Source organism: Abramis brama, assembly GCF_963993115.1.
Source record: "Abramis brama genome assembly, chromosome: 25".
NCBI classification, from domain to species: domain Eukaryota; kingdom Metazoa; phylum Chordata; class Actinopteri; order Cypriniformes; family Leuciscidae; genus Abramis; species Abramis brama.
Window position 1 is genome coordinate 19060690 of NC_139987.1, and position 9176 is coordinate 19069865.

Sequence of the window (9176 nt, forward strand, 5' to 3'; positions counted from 1 at the left end):
TTGCTATGGTGTTGCTAGGTGGTTGCTATGGTATTCTGGGTGGTTGCTAGGTGGTTGCTAGGGTGTTCTGGGTGGTTGCTATGGTGTTGCTAGGCGTTTGCTAGGGTATTCTGGGTGGTTGCTAGGCGGTTGCTAGGGTGTTCTGGGTGGTTGCTATGATGTTGCTAGGCGGTTGCTAAGGTATTCTGGGCGGTTGCTAGGCAGTTGCTAAGGTGTTCTGGGCGGTTGCTATGGTGTTGCTAGGTGGTTGGTAGTTGTCACAGATGGTTACTATGGAGTTTTTATAGAGTTCTTAACATGATCTTGGCATGATTTAGCATTTAACTAATTGCTATTAGCATGTAGCTATTCACTGCTAGCATGTGTAGCATGTTGGAAGTGCTGTTTGCTAGCATGAGTCAAAAAAGCCAAACCTCATCTCTATACGATGTTCTGATACAGAGATATAGGTCTTGCAAAACGGTTGCTAGGGTACTCAAGTTGGGTTGCTATGGAGTTGCTTGGGAGCTGGAAGCTTTAAACTTAATAAGTTTAAATTGGTTTTTTGAAGTTTAAAGTAGTTTACGAGTTTTGAGTTTACAAGTTTAAATGAGTTTAGAGTTTAAGTTTAAATGAGTTTAGTGTATGTGTGTGTGTGTGTGTGTGTGTGTGTACACTCCATAGCAACCAAACTTGAGTACCCTAGCAACCGTTTTGAATAACCGTTTTAGCTACATGCTAATATCGATTAGTTAAATGCTAAATCATGCCAAGATCATGCTAAGAACTCTATAAAAACTCTATAGTAACCATCTGTGACAACTACCAACCACCTAGTAACACCACAGCAACCACCCAGAACACCCTAGCAACCGCCTAGCAACCACCCAGAATACCCTAGCAACCACCTAGCAACACCATAGCAACCACCCAGAACACCCTAGCAACCGCCTAGCAACCACCCAGAACACCCTAGCAACCAACCAGAATACCCTAGCAACCACCTAGCAACAGCATAGCAACCACCCAGAACACCCTAGCAACCGCCTAGCAACCGCCTAGCAACCACCCAGAATACCTTAGCAACTGCCTAGCAACACCATAGCAACCACCCAGAACACCCTAGCAACCGCCTAGCAACCACCCAGAATACCCTAGCAACCACCTAGCAACACCATAGCAACCAACCAGAATACCCTAGCAACACCCTAGCAACACCCTAGCAACCACCCAAAATACCTTAGCAACCGCCTAGCAACCACCCAAAATACCTTAGCAACCACCTAGTAACACCATAGCAACCACCCAAAATGCCCTAGCAACCGCTTAGCAACACCCTAGCAACCACCCAGAACACCCTAGCAACCGCCTAGCAACCACCCAATACACCCCAGCAACCGCCTAGCAACAGCATAGCAACCACCCAAAACACCCTAGCAACCACCCAGAACACCCTAGCAACCAACCAGAATACCCTAGCAACCACCTAGCAACAGCATAGCAACCACCCAGAACACCCTAGCAACCGCCTAGCAACTGCCTAGCAACCACCCAGAATACCCTAGCAACCGCCTAGCAACACCATAGCAACCACTCAGAACACCCTAGCAACCGCCTAGCAACCACCCAGAATACCCTAGCAACCACCCAGAACACCCTAGCAACCAACCAGAATACTCTAGCAACCACCTAGAAACACCATAGCAACCACCCAGAACACCCTAGCAACCACCCAGAATACCCTAGCAACCCACTAGAAACACCCTAGCAACTTTTTAACTTTAAATTACTTCAAACTTTAAACTACTTCAAACTAATTTAAACTTCAAACTACTTTAAACTTCAAACTACTTTAAACTAATTTAAACTTCAAACTACTTTAAACTTCAAACTACTTTAAACTAATTTAAACTTCAAACTACTTCAAACTTTCTGGTCCGGCTTTCTCAAGCCAACTTAAAGTTTGTCTCGACAAACTTTTTAATCTAGTTATAATTTAACTCGCAGCCGACCCCCCTGGGAGGTATGGACGGGACCATCCTGGTGGTGGTGGGGAGGATGGGGGTAATCGTCGCTTCAGTATCTGCGAACTCAAACATGTGTAAGTACCGTGCTTTTATACAGTGAGCATAAGAATATGATTGGATAGAAGTGAAGGCAATAAGTGACGTAGTAATTGAGTCTTCCCAGCAGAACTTATGCTAAAGCTTTCATTTCTACCAGAAAGACTCGGGAGAGTTATTTCAATAAACCATACATTTATTGACAGCTCAGCAAGCTGATAATCTACAAAGTCATTTGGCGTAGGCCCCGTCCGTAGTGCATAATCCGAGAGTATCGGATCAGCAATTCCTGCCTAAAGATGAAGGCGGGCGCAGCCTACCCCCAAAAATAGGTGGAGTATGAATACACCGGGACGGGGCACGCCAACCCCCAAAAGATGGTAACTGAGTATACCCACCAGTCTAGAGTCCTGGGGTTCCTGAAAATAGAGAAGGAAAATACAAATGGTGAAGATACAAATTAGATGTGAAAATACAGCGTGCCTAAAGTTTAATAGGGAAGAAGGACAATTAATTCTAATATAACTATGTTTATATTTATTTATTTATTTATTTATTTATTTATTTATTTATTTAAATTGCCAGTTCACTCCTAAGAAAACACAGAGACAAGGCCTCATGGACCGGCAATGCCGCTTTTGGCTTGCATAGACAAGGCCACATTGGACCACACAGACAGCCGCCTTGGCAAAAATAATAAACAGGCCTCATTGGACCACATATAGCAGCTGCCTGGGGCTGAGCATAACACAGACTCTGGCCTCATTGGACCACATGGCCTTTATAGACCACAGAGACGAGGCTTTAATGAGCCACCCGGCCAAAATAGACCACAGAGACGAGGCTTCTAAGCCACAACGGCCGCTAATGCCACAAAGAGACGAGGTAAGACTGGACAACACAAGGTTTTTTTTTTATTTTTATTTTTTTGTTTTTTTTTATTTAAATGACAAGATGCAACAGGCCTAAAGACCACACAAACCTATGCCCCGGGGGGCGACTGGCCACCATTGCATCTTTTAAGGACAAGACCAAGCCACTAGTGCCACACGAAGACAAACCACACAAGACTACGGCATCTAAGCCACATTGAACCTATGCCCCAAAGGGGCCACTGGCCGATCAGGCATCTTTTAAAAGGACAAGGCAAACATATGCCACAAGGCGCCAAGCCCCACATGTACACAAGGCCCACGTGGCCACAAGGCCACTAATGCCACACGTAGACAGACATACTTGAGTACAAGGCCACTAGGCCACATTTAACCATGCCATGAAGGCCACAAGACCACGAGACAAGGCCACATTAGGCTACACGGTCACAGTAGACCACACAGAACATAAAGAGTTCCAAACCATAATCCCACACTTAGACGAGACGTACAGACAATGGCCACTAAGCCACACAGAACAAGGCCATAAGGGCCACAGCCTTGAAGGCCGAACATAGGACAAGGCAACATGGTACCACGAAGCCATGAGACCGACACAGAGACGAGGCCCACCGGGCCACAAGGCTGCTAAGCCACACTGAACGAGGCCAACGAGACAGAGCCACTAGGCCACACAGAACCTGCCATACTTAATGGCCACAAGACCACGGGACAGCCACATTAGGCTACACGGTCACAGTAGACCACATAGAACATGAATATCGCATGAAATAGTCACTTTTTTTATTTATTATTATTATTATTATTATTATAATTATTATTATTTTATTTTATTTTTTAATTAAATGACGAACATGTAACAAAGGCACAACGGCTGCTACAGCCACATAGAGACGAGGCCACATTGAACAGAGCCGCTAAGCCACACATAATAGATGACTAGATAGTCATTGAGGAGTGCTGGCTAGAATAATAACAGGATGAAGGAAATAAGATTGACACCACCACCAGTAGTTGCATAGTTATTTACCTTATGGTTATTGTAGAGCTTGCTGGGCTTGAAGAATAGTTTTAGAATCGGGTCTTATATAAGACTTGAATGCAGAGGAAGACCATCTGCCCAGGATCTTGAAAGCTGAAGTAGAAATGCCACGTTCAGCTGCTGTAGTGGCTGCCCCAATCCTAAATGAATGACCGTTATACTGGAGGGGAGATAACTGCAGCTTTTGAGGACAGAACTAGATGAGTCCTGAACCAGGCTTTAGAGAGAGATGCTTCGTAGGTAGGAAAATGGGGAAAGTGATCTGAGAATCTAGAGCGGATTTTTAGGAATGTAATCAGATGAGAAGGGACAAAATGTATTGCTAATTTTAGAAATTGTTGATGTGATACCAGAAACTTGAGTCGGTTGGAGTGCTTAAGAAAGAGTAAAGAAATTAGGGGAGAAGGTGAATCAGAAAAAGGACCTAGGGCAAGATCGGAGTGTTAGATCTGAAGAAAATTCCCCTGGATGCATGAGCCATGAACATAGTTAAACATGGATACGATCTGAATATGAAAATAGGAAAAGAAACCAATATGGATGGGAGGTAATAAAAGGGGGTTAAATGGATTTCGCTTTCCTGTAATGTTACTGTTAAAGCATAAACAACATCTGCAAAGTTACAATACACAAAGTTCAAGCATTGAAGATTTAATTTAAAGAGATCGCTTTTTAAGGACTACAACAATGCTGAGAGGGACTGTGCGGCATTCCTTTGGATTAGTGGCATCACAAACCATAAAGTTATATATTTAGCTCCCGGAATATGATTTCTAGCATAACAAACAGAATGAGCTAATCAATACTAGAAGACAACTACGCATAAGCTACATGAGACATCAACCAACCATCCGGAAATGGGGTATACATGTTGACGCTTCTTGAGTCTCTCCATCTTTGGCTGACTTGGTTTGAATATAAGCTAAAAGTTTTGAAATGTCTGTGAGAGGTAATCAAAGCTGCAAAACGAGCTGTTGAACTCCAGCCCTGTTCCGGGAGCAGCAGCTCGACTGCATCCAAAGGGACGACAAAAACCATGCGCTTTACTCACCCTCAATGACAATTCCAGCATAGGATATGAAATGTATTTAGGACATTCCAAGCCAAATCCCTCACACACACCATGGGAACACAGACCCACCACACATCAATTTTACTAATTGTAGATAAGGAAGGAACAACCGGCCGTGATCCGGATAAGAAATAAGGAATCTGAAAGAAAAGCGAAACAAAATCAATTCTGCAGAAATACAAGCTTTAAAGGTGTAGGGAGCCACATCTTCAGTGATATACTGTCTAGCTGGATTGAGCAGAGTGACTAATTTATTTGATCACAGTTAAAGGAGGGCAGGGTGATGGATAAGGGTTGCTGAAAGGCAGAGCCGCCTGAAGACTACAGTGCGTAGCTATGGCATTGCAGTGGTCAGGATGTGCTTGCGTGACCTTAATCATGAAATTGGAGACTACTGATTGCCAGCTGAACGTCTCGGGAATAGCATGATCGTCTAACACGATCTGCCTTAGGAATGCAACCGAGCTTCGTTAGCACGTACAACATAAGTTTTGCCACCACTTCGAAACCCAGAGATGTTAGCAGCCGCTATAAGATAATTCGATGAAGTGCGAATGAACGGAGTCTGAGCAGGCTTGGTAAATTATCTGACCTTTGGTATTCCAAATGTCCAAATCTGAATGGATATGCACCCTTCGACTGTGGCCAGTGTTAACAGACGAGAATAAATGCCCTGCCTTAAAGAGATATTTATACTAGAATTTTTTTTTTTTTTTTTTTTTTTTTTAAATCTTTTTAAATCTCAGTGCAATACTTACCTGTAGTAAGGTGACAGCATACCGATAAGATACCTCAATCACACTTGATATTCTGTTGTTGACTTTGAGCATAGAATCTTTCTCAGCTGCGCAGCGTACACCTGACATTACTCTCAAGTTATATGAATGAAGTTATTCACGACCGAGAGATCACTGCCATGGCAACCAAGTGAATCCCTTGAATAGAAAAATAGGTGAACATTTAAATCATACAGATAATTAAATCATACAGATAAGTAAATATAATGTCATTCGAGTCTTCTTGACTGACATTCGTCTGGTGATTGGTTTGAATTATATAGTCTACACTTATAACTGTTAGTTCTACTGTGTTAGGCAAGTTTTGGCAAAGTCTGTGACCTTGACCTGAGCATCCTTAGTCTGCCTTTGTACATTTAATATCGAATCCTTATAATGTCTATATGACACATATCGGTGGATTAAAGTAGTCGCCAAGAAAATTTGTGTTATGGCGGTTGTACCATAAATCTGTTAGTGAAGAACTTAAATGCAAGAATTAAAAGATCTTGATATGAAAAATCATATCATTGTAGGCCTATATGCAACAAGTCAAAATGAACAGAGATATAGAGAATTATTAGCACTGTAAATGTATGATTTACTTCTTTTGTATTAAATACTCCTGCTACATATATATACCCTACATATACCCTTCATGACCATGTCTACTACGGCATACGTATAACATCCGACAACCAACTTGCTTCTGATATGGACATATATTTATATCACTTTCAAATTTTTACAAACCCTTTATAAATTTATAACTTATGTATTTATTTTTATTTTTAATTTAACAGTAGCTATTAATTGCTTTTGTTTTATGTTTGAATAATAGATAGTTATATTTACAGAAGATGAACGGAGATAAAATTCCCCCTTTTATTGGTTAAAGCGCAGTATTTAAGTCGAAATCTTACCGGCGGTCGGGAAGTGACTAGCAAACGTCTCCATGAATGCCGAAGCAATAACGAATTCAGATATAAGAGCGTAAAACGAGTTGAATAGGTATGCTCCTTTATTGAAAGGCACGTCATAGTGAGCAGATGAGGAGCGCGAGCTGCAAATGGCATATACATAAAGCCAAATTGATAAAGTTGCTCTTAAGCTTGATTTAATTATTTTCAGCAACCCAGCTGTTAATATTTTGCAATTAACCATGAGAGCGTGGAATCAACAACGCTGAAATAGATTAGTAGCTACTGCGCTGTGGATATCATATACGTGTCGTGAATCTTTGCTTGCAATTGCTACAACCAGTCCCTTCTTTACTGTATGTATTGGCAGTTTTTTTTCTTTTTTTTCTTTTTTTTTTTAACTACCGCGTCACCAGAGTCACAATTGAACTTTACCGCTGATGAAGGGAGCAGTAGAGTAGCAAATTAATATACTTACCTGAATGGAATTTAATCATAGTAGCCTAATAGGGATATAAACAGTGGCCGCGGGAAGCTATACAACGTGAAAGCCTTGAAAATGGAACTTGAACTTGAAAACGTACTCGGTTACCTAATGTAACCTCGGTTCTCTCTAGAAGAGGGAACGAGTATTGCGTAAGTAGCTTACGCTTCGGGAAAGTTCTCTTTCTTCGAGATCTGAAGCCAAAAAAATTATCCTTAATTTTGCATTTATTGTCAACGCAGTGCAGCAGCAGGCAGACCAAAGCAAGCTGTATAAGCGTGCTCATTGGCTGCCAGGCGGCAACTGCTTAAGCCTATCAGTGAGCCCGGTGTGACATCACACCCAATGAGGGCGCTTCGCGCCCTCCACACCCTTCTAACCGTCAAGAAGGGTGTGGCCAGTGTGTATATATTGCGGGCTCACAGGCTGAGTTCTGGTTTTCATAGTCTGAAGCGCAAAAGCTCGTGGCGCGTCACGGCAGGTTACGCAATACTCGTTCCCTCTTCTAGAGAGAACCGAGGTTACATTAGGTAACCGAGTACGTTCTCTTACGAGAGGTTCTCTCGTATTGCGTAAGTAGCTTACGCTTCGGGAACCCATTGTCAACGCCGTGCGCGCCGAGCATCCAACACATGAATCCCAGGGAGACCGGGGAAAAACATAGCGTTGAAACAGGTGGCCGGTGGCCAACTCCTGTACCAAGCACTTCACTTCACATAAATGACAGAGCAGCATAGCCGGTCTGTATACATCATTGTAAATGGTGTGGCCGGCAGCGCGGGCCCACACAGTGCATAAACACGCATAGGGAAAGAAAATAGAGCAGAAACACTGGTCTATATATGGAAAGAATCCTTCCCCTGGTGCCAACCAGAAAAATAAGCCAGTAAGTGGACATAGTCTGCACTTATACTGATAACAGTGTCGCCTGCAGGGCGGGAACTTCCAGGTTATAAAACCTCACGAATGTAGATGGGGAGGCCCAGCCCACCGCCATACAAATATCGTGAATCGAAATTCCGCTGGACCAGGCCCACGAAGAGGCCATGCCTCTAGTGGAGTGGGCTCTGACACCCAAAGGACACTGCAGGTGTTTGGAGGCGTAAGCTGCTGCAATCGCGTCCACTATCCACCTGGACAGGCTCTGTTTCGAGGCGGCGAGACCCTTGGTGCGTCCGCCAAAAGAAACAAAGAGCTGCTCGGACCGCCTGAAAGCGGCGGAGCGCGTGATGTAAACTCTCAGCGCCCTAACAGGGCATAGGAGGTTATCACTGTCCCCGTTATCGGATATTGGCAGAGCCGAGAGGGAGATGATTTGTGCCCTAATGGGGGTACCAATCGCTTTGAGAACATAACCGTGTCTCGGTCTGAGAATGACTTTAGAGTCATTCGGTCCGAACTCGAGACATGCAGGGCTAGTAGATAGCGCGTGCAGGTCCCCCACGCGTTTTACTGAAGACAGAGCTATCAGAAAAACGGTTTTGAGCGAAAGGTACTTAAGATCCACAGATTCAAGCGGTTCAAAAGGAAAAGCCTTCAGGGCCTCCAGGACCAAGGACAGATCCCAAATAGGAACCGAGGGGGGCCGCGGGGGATTCATCCGCCTGGCTCCTCTGAGGAAACGGATAATAAGCTCATTCCTACCGATTGCCCGGCTGCGCGTCGACTCAGCGAACGCTGCAATAGCCGCCACATACACTTTGAGCGTGGAAGGGGACCTACCCTTTTCCAACAGCTCCTGTAGGAAGGAGAGCACTTGCGAAACCCCACATGTGCGTGGATCAAAGCTCTTAGCAGCGCACCATTTAGAGAACACAGACCACTTAGACGCATAGAGCCGCCTCGTGGAGGGAGCTCTAGACTGTGTGATCGTGTTCACAACCCCTTCTGGCAGGTCAACGGATATCCGTTGATTACCCATGCATGCAGAGACCACCGCTCCGGGTG